We start from the raw sequence: 13,712 nt of genomic DNA, 5'->3' as shown, positions 1-13,712 counted from the left end.
TGGTTTGCCTATGAATTAAAAGAAAATTACTAATAATGCAAATTTTCTTCATGAAATAAGTTTCTTTTTAGGAATAGTTTGCAACATCAGAGGTAACTAGAAAATATAGTATTATTTCACAAATATATAATTGGTCCTCTATTATAATGTTTGAATCACTGTACCATATCTGTTCCATCAGTTTTTCTGGGATTATAGATTATAGATTTTGGGATCATAAATAGGCTCAGAGCACAAAAATCTTTATAAATCAGCATGCCTTCTTTTATCTTTGCTTTATAATTTTAACTATATAAGTGTGTATATATTACAAATATATATTTATATATGTATATTTCTTTCTTTCTTTTTGTTTTTTTAAGATTTTATTTATTTATTTGACAGGGAGAGCACAAGCAGGCAGAGAGGCAGGCAGAGAGAGAGGAGGAAGCAGGCTCCCCTAGAGAGCAGAGAGCCCGATGCGGGGCTCGATCCCAGGACTCTGAGATCATGACCTGAGCCGAAGGCAGTGGCTTAACCCACTGAGCCACCCAGGTGCCCCTATATATGTATATTTCACTGTGATGGTCACGGTAGCCTAAATTACTTGATATGTGGTAAATCATAACTATTTCATATCTAATGATTTCCTTAAAATGCAATACTACCCTCTTTAACCATTATTAACTTGTTATACAAATTGTCATTTAGTCTTAATTATACTTATTTTTTACATTCATTGTTTCCACTTCATGTTTAAGTAATAAAACATATATGTTTTTAAGGTCCAAAATGCTGCTATTGGTCAGTTTTGGGAATGTGGTGGTTGGTTTGCTCTTCTAATAGAAATGTTAATTTAAAAAAAAAAAAAAAAAAAGGCTCTTTTTTTTTGCCTCTTTCTAATGACTCAGGGTACCCATCTGTGGAAGGACTGTGTTTCTACTCTCTGAGCACAGAATACAAGAATGGTAATAAATTTCCAAGAGTATTGTATCTTTGATTTGGTTTATATGTTAATGAACAGGAAAGTTACCAACCATTATCATCTCACAGATCAGTGCATGAACAACTAGTACATATGTTAGGGCACTTCAGAATATGGGTTGTTTAACTTCCTTTGCATATAAAAGTTAAGTATGGGGCTTGAGGGTACCTCCTTAGTAGAAAAGTATATCACTTGCTTTTATCTTTATCACAGTATTTAATCAAATATTAGCTCTTGGTTCTTTTAAGTGTTGTGGACCTAATTATTTAATTATCAATAATATCATAGACAATTGAAGATTCTCTTAAAAACCACTCTGGGGCCAGCTGTCAGGAGAACTGGAATGTCTTATTTCCCCACTATAGGTGTTTCCACTAAAGCATAATCAGATTCCTTCCAACCCTAGGGCTATTTGCAGTTTGGATGCCAGGAACAGCTGTGGAGTCCAGAAGGCTTTTCTAGGATTCTCCCACCAGGGAGGGGTTTCAGGGAGTAGTTGAGCAGGGTTATAGATTTGGAATAGATTAGGTAGCTAGGGCTGCTCTAAAGTAATCTTCTATAATATGTAACTGTTCCAAGAAGGAGAAAATTAACAAATCCTTCACATGCCGAAATTTAAATTTAATAGAACATTGTAAAAGTGAAATAAAGTATGCGTTGCATGTAAACCAGATTACATGTGGGAATTGACACACTCAGCCACAAAATAAAATTAATGTCTCCATACTTAAATAGAGACAGTAGGTAGGATTTTAGATAATATTTCCTTTACTACAGAGACAGTAAAGCAGTACTATAAAAGTAATAAAGTGTTATAGAGGAAGTGGGCCATTATTTACTCCCTATTTTATGCACTTTCATAAATCAAGGGGATTTCCACTGTCAAATGCTTGCTTATTTGCATTTATATGGTGAAATGTTGCCATCATGTGGTCACTCCATCTATCACATCTTTCTCTTTCCTCTGGGTTAGCCTGAGTTTTTGGCTATTTTTATATGATGCATGAGTATTTGGAGGTAAGTATGGTGTCTGTTAGGGTCATTATTACAATGAAATGACAAATATTTAAGCTTATTAATTTAAAATAGACAAAATAAGTATACTGTTATTCTCACACAATGGGATTTTAATACGTATCTTCTGAAGCTCTTAGAAGTCCCCTTTCTGTTGGCAGATTATTCAAATTATGAATCTTAAATAGCTGTTTGGAACTGTTCTTTTAAGAGTCCAGATGACTTTCCTCACCCCGTGTTTGTAGTTGTTTTGAATGTCATGACAAGTTACCAAAATGTCCATTTATTTGTATGTAATTTGGGAACTATTTCTAATGCATATCACATTTTAAACAATAGGGGGCATTATGATGTCATGTTTTTGGTTTGCTCTCTGATGGCAAGTATTTTATTTCATAGTAAAAATCCTGGATTTTCCTCTTGATAAGAATACTTCTCCAAATCCAAAAACATATTTGTTTTATTTTGACAGTATTGGCAATGAATATGAGCTTCATTATATATCCTTGGGAGACCTAATTTCCTAAAAGAAAATACTATACCAGTTTATCACTATTTCAGTAAATGCATACATTTCTAAATTGCTGTAAAAATCCAAACCAACTTATTCTTAATCCAGATAAAATAGCTTTAAAACAAACTGCTTGCTTCCTTATTAAATTGAGAAATGTTGGCATTTTCAAGGGCTCCTAAATCAATCTGTTTCATTATATATTATCATAAATGAAAACTTTTCTTTAGTTAAGGTTTAAGTTTAAAAACTGTGGAACTAGGGGGGCTGGGTGGTTCAGTCCATTAAGCATCTGCCTTCCACTCAGGTCATGATCTCAGGGTCTTGGGATCAAGCTCCGCATTAGGCTCCCTGCTCGGAAGGTAACTTTCTTCCCCTTGTCTCTCTGCCTGCCTCTCTGCCTACTTGTGATCTCTCTCTGTCAAATAAATAAATAAAATCTTTAAAAAAAATTGTGGAACTATGGGGATGCCTGGGTGATTCAGTTGGTGAAGTGTCTGCCTTCAACTCAGGTCATGATTCCAGGACTCTGGGACTGATCTCTGAGTCTGCTACCTGCTCAGCAAGGAGTCTATTTCTCCCTCTCCCTCTGCCCTTCATTTCTGCTCTCTCTCTCTCTCAAATAAATAAATAAAATCCTTTAAAAAAATTCATGAAACTATGTTCTTAGTATTGCAGAAGTTTGAAATCTTTAGACAACTAGGGTGAAAATTGTTAAAACACAAATATTTAAAATTATTATTATTATTTTAAAGATTTTATTTATTTATTTGACAGACAGAGATCACAAGTAGGCAGAGAGGCAGGCAGAGAGAGAGAGGGGGAAGCAGGCTCCCCGCTGAGCAGAGAGCCTGATGCAGGGCTCAATCCCAGGACCCTGGGATCATGACCTGAGCTGAAGGCAGAGGCTTAACCCACTGAGCCACCCAGGCACCCAATATTTAAAATTATGAATTTTATGAAGTTAATTAAGGAGTTCTTTAAATGTATAGCATTTGGGCATTTTATCTTTTCAAGCGTTACATGGATTTAAGTTTCAGATAGGATATAGAATAAACCAGGATTTAGTAGGTTAAATATTTAAGCTTAAAACTGAAAGTTTTAGATGGAAGAAATATATTTCTCAATAGGAAGCATCTCTTTCATGTTTCATGAAGCAGAGAGAAGGAAACTGAAGATAAGACAACTTCAAAGATCATTTCTGTCTCCACCCAAAACTGTGTAACAGTTGTCAGTGTTTTTTTAAAGTTTTATTGAAATTATATATATGCATATATATGTGTGTGTATATATATCTACACATAGAGGTATTGCATTACTATATTATCTTTATCTCTTTATAAAAACTTAAAACATTAAATAATAGTCTAATGTTAACTTTTAATTTGCTTTCCCAGTCTTAGTTGGCTACATCAGGTAAGTAACCATCATTATGAATATGTTGTATATACTGAATTTTTAGTTATTCTGGTAAAGGTCACTATGATAACATTTACTTTTGCATATTTCTGGGCATTAGAACCCATATTCAATGAAATCTTTATGACTTTTTTTTTTAAATCACGTGCTCATATCTTGAATATAGCCATTGTGGGAGTATTTCAGCAAATTCTAACATATGCCTGCCCGGCAAAGAGCCTGTCACCAGTACACCAATGAGTGTTTCTTACTTGGGACCACTATCCGTAACTATTGATTAGAATAGTATTCTTCTGCAGGATTTTTCAACCCACTGCAGAACATTTAGCATCTTCGGCCCTGGCCCATAAACACCATGATAGAAAACCCTAGTCACAGAAACCACTAAAAATGCCCCCATATGTTTCCAAATGTTCCCTAGAACATTTAACCCCTTGCAAACGACACCCACTGCTGCAGGGATGACTAAGCAATATGTGGCAGTAGGTAATGAAAACTCTCTGGGGGGAAACTTAGACATAGAAACAATGTAGCAGGTTAGGTTTAGAAAAAAATAAGTTGGGACTGACTATAAACAGATTTCAATTATAGTCTACTTGTTTCAATTTTCTGTCATCTCTTTGGTCTGCTTCCTGATAATACCAGAATGTGGATAGACCAAAAACCAGAAAGCCAATTAAGGAAGCTATAGTATATATCTGTTGTTTTGCCAACCAATAGCATTCATTTTTCTTTTGATAACTGGACTTCAAGTGCCCTCCAGACTTCAGAGATGTGGTGCCCAATATGGTGGTCACTAGCTGCATAGGTCATTAAATACTCAAACTGAGGGTAGTGAGAGGGAGGAAATGAATTCATAATTGAATTGTGTTGGAAGTGTAAAATATGCACTAAATTTTGAAAATGTACTCTAAATTAAAAAAAGAATGGAAAATATTTTAATAATTTTTAAATTTTGATAAGATAGTGGAATAACGTTTTGGATATATTGGATTACAGTATCTTGTATCTTATAATTAATATACTGACTTAATCTATTTCTTTTTATTTTTTTAATGTGGCTACTAGAAGATTTACAATTATATATGTAGTTTACATTATATTCCTATCAGACAGTGCTGCTCCAGAAAGAATCATCTACTTTTCATTGTGGGTCCATGCATTGGACACATTTTTTTCAGTTTAGTTATTTTTTACTAATCTCTACACCCAAGTGGGGCTCATACTCACCACCCCAGAGACCAAGATTTACATGCTTTTCCAGCTGAGCCATACAAGTACCATAGTTCTGACATTTTTGATTCCTTCACAGCTTTGGAGCTAGGCAAATGATTTAGTCCTGGCCAATGAGAAGACACTGTGTCCTATCTCTTTGGGGATGGTTACATGGCCTAATTCAACCAAAGAGAGTGATTTTACAGGATTTTAGCTCAGACTTCTAGGAAAGACTAGTTTTCTTTTTATGAACTTGGAACTGTTGCTTCAAAGTCTAGAACTCGTTGAGGCCATATTACCACCTTGAAAAAACTGTCGTGCTCGACATGAAGCCAACACTGGAGTGTAGAGCCAAGAATTAGAGAGAGAGATGGACTCCTATTAAAAGTAGATCTACCTCAGGACTTCTTAGTTACTTTGGGCAGTAGAGTACTTTGGGCTCAAGCCTGTTTGGATTTTCTGCTACTTAAAAAAAAAAAAAATTATTTGAGAGAGAGATTGGGAATGTGGGAGCGGGGTCAGAGGCAGAAAGAGAGGGAGAGAGAGAATCTCAAGCAGATTCTACTCTGAGCGTGAGCCCAACACAGGCTTAATCTCATGATCCTGAGATCATGACCTGAGCTGAAACCAAAAGTCAGGTGCTTAACTGACTGAACCACCCAGGTGCTCCAGGTTTTCTACTACTTTAAAAACAAAAATTCCTTATGGGTAAGAGGCAGAAGATATTTAAAAGTTAGTGCTTAGGCAGTGGCTGCAGGAATGGAGAATGTCATATCTATGACACATTGCAGTGAATGTGACCCTCACTGACTTAAGAATTCAAGGAGTAGAGCTAGGGAGAAGTTAAGAACATTAGCCTTGTCAACTGATTCTATCAAGTGGTAAATGTAAGTTTTATTAGCATGTGAGATTGAACTTACTTTGAAATTTAGTCTTTTCTAATGATATACTAAATTCAAATCCTCAGTAACCTGGTTGGCAGCATTTAGAAGTGACTCTTAGTTTACTATGTGACCTTCTATTTGGTCTTTATTTAAAATGCTAGTGTATAATTAGTGAGATTAGGAATTCTGAAATATATATTTTTCAGCTCCAAACTAGTGATACATAGATAAAAATCAATATGCATGCAAGTGTTACAGCATTATATCATCAACCAACCACCTAATTCTGCTTCTCTTGTAAGAGAGACTCATACATTCATGGTTCAGTCACTGTGTGCGACTATTACTGATGAGCTCAGAGTCAAGTGAAACATTTTTCTTTTTAGTCAAGTGCTTCTGATAGTCATAAACTTTTAGAAGGTGTTGCACTTTTATTTATGGTAAATCATATCTAAGTTTCAATTAAATTTCTATTCCTCAGTAATCTTGAAATATTTCAGATTTTAATGGTTTATTAAACTCTAGATTTTTAAAATCTATTTTTTTAGATCATAAAGGTAACATGAAAAAAATTGAATAGCTGTGCTTTAATTTTTATGTCTGTCCTCTGATTTATTATGATATTGAAAGACTTTGCCAAACGGTTTTTCTTCCCTACCTGCCACCTTGATAAACTATGACAGAGCTGATTACTGGAAAAAAAGGTAGAAAAAGTTGACAAATTTTTTATTTAATGAAAGTTAACTACAATAAAATAAGCTTTCTTATTATGATAGAAATTTCTCAAAGGGCCCCCAAAATAATAATAATAAAAAAATAAGTTCCCAGGGATTTATTGGTTATATTCAGTTCAGATGTAAGCGATTGAACAAGTACAGAGAGTTCAGTGCTCTTGACACAAACAAAAACATTACCTTGTGGAAGAAAGATAGGTCTTTCTAATTGTATAATAGTGGAAAGATACTTGCATAATTACAGGGCTCCACTGACAGCTGCTTACCATGTCCGCTATCATACACTGCAGGTGGTAATTTACCCATGTGCTTTCCCTTCATTTGAATGGAAAACAGTAGGGGGTGGACTTATGAATCCCATATAATTGTAGACATTTTAAGCAACTATCATTGAAGTTTTTTTCATTTTAATATTGTGTAAAAATATGACTTATTATTTTTAACTAGACTTCCCTATTCGACAGAATCTTTTAAATACTATGCCTACAATTTTTGTTTCCTTATTTTTTCTCTGAAATTATTACTTTTTGTTTTCATATTCCAAGGCATAAGTGAAAGGTAACAATGGGAACAAAATCTGGGTTAAGATATAGGTCTAATGAAAATGTTGGGTAAAAACTCGTCTTTTTTATTAACATTCCTAAATGTAGTAAGTACAGTAGCATAAATAAATCAAATATACAGTAATAATACAGTAACATAAACATATCAAATATACTCTGAGTTCAGAGGGCTTGAGTTTATAAAATTGCCTTTAATAATCATTTTATTTGCAAATTTTTTCAAAAGTCATTTAATAATATCCATGTACATGGAAGTTCCTGGCTCTAATCTCAACTAGCTAGAAGAGACCCAGACCAGAAAATAAACAAAATGGTTCCTGTACAACAACTATAATTGCTGGCTTAAGACTTCAAAGTCAAACCTGCACATGGTCTTCAGAAGAGGTCTTTCATTTTACTTTCTTTTTTTTTTTTTTAAGATTTTATTTATTTATTTGAAAGAGTGAGAGAGGCATGCTTGCACATACATGTGAGGTGGGTGGGTGGGACGTATAGCAGAGTGGGAGGGAGAAGGACAAGCCGACTCCCCACTGAGCCCTGAGCCTGACTGGAGCTCCATTCCAATACCCCAAGACTATGATCTGAGCTGAAACCCAGAGGCCGCTGCTCAACTTTCTTACAAACAAACAAACATAAGCAAATAAATAAACAGCTTTATTTCCTAATACAGGGGCAATTAAAAACATCAGAAAAAAGACTAGATAGGAGAAGAAAGGTTTATTTTGGTCACTTACAGACTCAAATCACATTTCAACTGCTTTCTTAAATTGCCAGGTTTGGAGTTAATCACCTCATTCTCTCAGCTCCCAGAACACATTTTTTTTTTTTTTTTTTTTTTTTAAATAGAGCACTTCTATGCACGTGTGTGGGGTGGAAAGGGGCAGAGGAAGAGGGGGAGAGAGAATCTCAAGCATGGAGTCTGTTAGGGGTGTCTATCCCAGGACCTGAGATCATGACCTGATCAGAAATCAAGAGTCAGCCACTTAACTGACTGAGCCACCTAGGCAGCCTGCTCCCAGTTTTAAAAATAAATTGACATCATGATGAGGGTTGATAGTGAACATGTTTAATGACTAGTACAGATGTGGGGTGCCTCTCCCTTTGCCCCACCCCTGCTCATGCTCTCTAAAATAAATAAATCTTTAAAAACAAACAAACATGCTGGCCAAGTGCTGAAGTCTGGAGCTTATCTATGCTGACCATTATATCTTAGCTATTGGATCCTGTAGAATTCCAAGGTGTCCCAGAGCCTTGGCTGCTGAGTTTTCTGGGAAGCCCTCAGCAACCATGGCAGTGTTATTTGCCAGGTGATACGGAAGTATATATATCTTCAAAAACTAAAGGATGAATGGGTGCAGAACCTATTTCTAATTCACTTTAACAACCCCAGCTGGCAGAGAAAAGCACAAATTGTTAGTAACCCAAATAAGTAGCCTTTGGATTTAATGTGTTTTAAAACATTTTATCAGAAAATTTAACAATTTGGAGTCATATCAGTATATATTTTACTAAAGTTCTGCCTCTGTAATTCTCCTAAAGTAGGAGACAATGCATGTCACCAAGATCCACAGAGTGGAGAGAAGAGAACATGATAGTCCAAGGACTTGGACTTGGCGTGGCCAAGCAAACTTTGGATTACCAGTTCCATTTACTTGTGCTTGCAGATAAACAAAGAGGCCGAAGAGATGGAAATGTGCTGATGAAAGTAAAAAACAACAACAACAGTATTTTAACAGATGTGGTGTCCAGTTATGAATTAAATAAGACATTTTGAAATTTGGGGGGTTTTGTTCTTTGCTTTTTGGATAATGCTTGCATTTTTGTCCAAATTCAGTTTTCTTTTCATTTACTTGTCTTCCTTCCTGTTGGTGTCCTATTTAGCAGAAGAGATGGATGAAAGTATTTGGAAGAAAATAAGATGTGAGTGAGGCAAAAAACCTAGTTACATCAAAGCCTACAGAATACCCAAATTATGGGTTTATTTTTACCTACTTATTATGATCAGTACAGATAGTAGCCTCCAAATGGTAACAAGACACAAGTAATATCATGAAACGAGTGAGAATTATTTTGCCTAATTTTTCAAGATACTGCATTGTACCATGAGACATGTTTTTAGATACTTAGAACTGAGTGTGAAATGGATATCCTGAACATTTACATTTTAATTATAATCATGGTAGGTAAAGTCCTTTTCATCGTGTATTACATTAAGTTAATGAACTTGGTGAGCAGAACTTGAACGAATCATCAGTTTCACTCCAATTCATTATAAAAGCTAGGGCTCGTTAATTCAGATTTCTATTTTACTTTATTTAAAGGAAGAGCAAAAAGTTTACTTCCACTATCTGCTCAGCTTGTTTGTTCACCACATAAGTGGTCATCTCTAAGTTACAAACCACAGCAAGCATGCAATTTGGCATCTGACTATTTGCGTTTCTAATCTAATTCAGACCTGACTGTGCTTTACAAAATGATGGAAAGTTTCTCTTTCCCTCTGTTTCTTTCTCTTTGCTTCTTTCCTTCCATAGTCTCATTGAGGCATAATTCATATGTAATAAATCGCACATATTTAACATGCACAATTTGATGTTTTGACATACACTGGTATACAGACACACACACACTGAAGAAACTATCAGCAAAATCAAGACAGTGAACATACCCATCACCTGATAAAGTTTTCTTGTATCCCTTTGTCACCCTTCCCTCACACCCCTCCCCAACTCCCATCCCCAAGCAACTGCTGATCTACTATGAAAGTATTCTTTATTCTGATAGTTTAGTATTGTGGATTCTGATTTTTATAAGGATATCAGAATGTCCAGTTTAAGGTGTTTAGTGTACAGGTGGATTGGCTTTATACAGTAAGCAGAACAGCATGAATACACTTCAACCAAGTAGACATAAGCTGAACAAATCCAAAATAGAATAAATATACTCTTTCATACTGATAGGAGCCATTTGACAACTATGGAAAACTAATGTTTGTTTTGACTGTTTATTGACTGTTTTCAAGTAACTACTCAGAAACAGATCCTGGCACCTTGTATTTTCCCAGGGTAAATAGACCATTGAGTAAAATCAAAATTCCCACCCTTACATGAAGACATGTATTTGTGGATCAGTGCATAATGGATAGAAAAACTAAAGTAAATATTTACCCTCTGAAATCTGGGTCTGAAATTTGTTGTTATTAAATGTTAAGGAATTCCCATTAGGTGGTATGAATTAGTCTTCATTTCTTAACTTTTTTTTTTCTCTTCTTCTCCTTACTCTCATTTTGGCCAGAGGCTGGAAAACAAGTACTTTGTGGTGTTATTATAGTCACTGCACGCTTTCTAGTGAAGAGACAAAGGGCTGAGCAGCCTATTTCTGTCCTAGGCATGGGAGTGAGGAATAAAGAGTTATGTCGGTCTCTGTGTGTGTGTTTCTGAAGAAATATAATGAGAATAGGAATAGAATTCCATTGCTGGTGGTCTTATGTTTCTATATCAGTAAAGTAACAATAACACTAACAAAGTTGTTAACGCAGAGAGGACATGCATAGAAGAATCCTGGTACATAATATGTAGTACTCGAATATGTTAGTTCTTGTTATTACATAAAAACCTTTATATTTTAAGGCTATTTGAATCAAAATGTATAAATACCTCCCATCCCCAACCTACTTGCCCTTTAGAAAATGGTTATTGATTTTTGAACTCTGGAAGCTACAGCTGTATCTGGTCAAGAAAATCTCCTGGATTGGCAGGCTATTGAGTTAGCTGCCTGGAAACAGCCATGAGTGGGGTCACTTCTGATTAGAAGTGACATCTAAGACTTTTTAAAAGTGAGTTTCTTCCCAGCCTGCTCATGTACTCCACTTTATTGTTTATAGAATTGCAAGCCCTTTTACTTAAAATAGCACAGACACTACATTTACTTTCTGCTGACAATTAATACAATTAAGAATAGTTAAAAGTTCAGGCACTACTAATTCTCTCATAAAGTGTCCTTGAAGCGGATACATCTATGAGGGTTTAAAATGACACTAATCTCACACAGTGTGCTGGCAGTTCCCCATCCTTGAATTTTTTGTCTTTTTTGAGGCGGTAAGGATAGAAATTGAGAGTTCCAGGACAGGCAAGTACATGATTTAGGTTCTGACAAAAGTATTTTTCTGGTGGGGACGGGGAGGGGGGATTCCCCTGGTCCTTCCCTATAGTAATTCACAAAGCACTGATTTAAGATAAAATCTTTGTACATAACCAGGTAACAAGTTATGTGGTCTGACTTGTGGAGATGGAGGCTGCCCCCAAATCTGTCTCCAACCACCTGTCATGAAATCTGATTTTTGAAATGAGTATTTTATTTCTTAGAATTGTCAGATTTAAAGATCAGATTTTAAGATTCTTCTTAATAGTACAGATATTTCTGAGAAGAGATAGGAACTCACATTTATTAGACAACTACTATCTGAGTTATGTTTATATTCATTATTATAATTCTGCAAAATGCTGGCCCAATGCCCTAACAGAGTTCAGTTACCAGGAAGGCTGACTTAGTGTCAGGTTGAGCAAATGTCGGCAGAGGATAGTAATGTCGGGTGTGTGTGTGTGTGTGTGTGTGTGTGTGTGTGTGTGTGGCACGGGGTCCTTAGAGAATTCAAAATCAAACTTAGAGAGGCTTCTTCATTTTGCCCTGCATGTAACTTCTCAGAGGTTCTGTTTATTTGACCACTTTGAGGTCACATGGGGTAGCATAACTTTGGACATAATCATGTTGATATGGACATGTCTGTCAACCCAATAGAGAAGGTGAGAATTGAGAGGAGGCTGTGCATTTAGTCTAATGCTTGTGCAGAATTTGCCTTCCCTTCCACTGACCTTCACTGGTCTTCATTCAGTAAAGCTTCCCATCATGGCTTACTCTGTGATCTTCTCATTTCCTGCATGCTCTAGGGAGGGAGGTCTGTGTGGAAATGTCCTGAGCTATCAGACTAAAAGGAAGTCATGGATTCTGATATAGCTATTTTAGTTCAAATATTACATATTTCTTGTTTTTCTCTTGAGAATGTTTTCTTGATTTTCTGGCAGAATTCAAGATGAATAGAGAAAACAAACAAACCCTCAAGATTCTCTAAACAAGGGTCTCTCCTACTAAGATTTTAAAATATTTTCAAGTTTCTTCTCATCTGTTTTATGAATTTAGACATTCTAGCCAGGTCAGAACATTCTTTTAAATGTTTTTTTTTTTTTTCTATTAACTTTTGTTTATGGTAGTCCCTATTAAGTTGGCTTGGTGGGAATATTTTAATAATTTAATACTGATTCTTAATAGGATTTCTGGTACAAAAGTCAAGGCATCTGACCCTGAATCAGAATGAAGGTACCTGGTCATAACTGTTAACATTGACCGTAGACGGGGGTTTTATGTATTCTCTGTTACTGAGATGTTTGGTGACTGGAACAGGCTGAGTGGCATATTCTTAGTATGATGACTGAATATTCCATTTATTCTCTTTTAATCCAAAAAAAGTTAAAATTCAACTCCAAAGTCTATTCAGAAAAGTCCTTTAATGGAAGATTCTGCTCTTTAATAAAAATATTTATGAAGGAGAGTAAGTCACTGGATTACACAAAGCACAACAGGTTTTTAAGACAGCTTTCTTACGAAAGTAAGTTGGACCAGTACTGATATTTGGGACAGTGCATCCTAAGTTCATTCCCATTTGGAAATAAAGAAACAACTACTCTTTGAGGTACAAGTCTTTTGGTCATGAACTCATGGGATCTAAAGCCATATATCACTTCTAGACTAGAGAAATTAAAAATGCACTAAGTTGAAATGGAATTTTCTCTAATAAGAGAAATTATGAGCTAATTATGAAGCTCAGTGCCATAGAGTAACTTAAGAAAGAAAAGCTTAAGAGAGCTCATAATTAAAATGATCTGAAAATTCTGATAAATAAGAAAATCTCCAACCTTGTTTTTTGCTTTCAGTTCTTGAACTCAGACACTATTTGCTTTCCTTCCATTTCCTTACCCGACCTCCAGGCCTGTTTTTCCAGGTATGTTCACATATGAAGTGTGTTGACCTCTTATTATATAGATAGTAGGCTAAAATAAAGTAATGTGCATTCTCATTTAATCCTTAGGGTCATCCTGTAATGTACGAGAGGGTTTGCTCCTTATTTTATTGGATGGAGAATTTTAAGCAGATATTCTGATTTACCTCTGCAAATGAGGAACAAAAAATTCAAATAGTCATGTCTAAGTTTATCATTTATGTATCATCTATGTGGTAGTACATCTGGCATCAGGCGAATGAATGTAGCATGGCTGGTTGTGGTGAGTATACAGCTGTACATCCCAGTCTCCCTGCAGTCAAGTGTGACCAGATGACTGAGCTCTGCTGGAGGAAGTC

This window comes from Enhydra lutris, unplaced genomic scaffold (assembly GCF_002288905.1).
Source record: "Enhydra lutris kenyoni isolate GAN:26980312 unplaced genomic scaffold, ASM228890v2 scaffoldscaffold2, whole genome shotgun sequence".
NCBI classification, from domain to species: Eukaryota; Metazoa; Chordata; class Mammalia; order Carnivora; family Mustelidae; genus Enhydra; species Enhydra lutris.
This window is presented reverse-complemented; position numbering follows the sequence as displayed.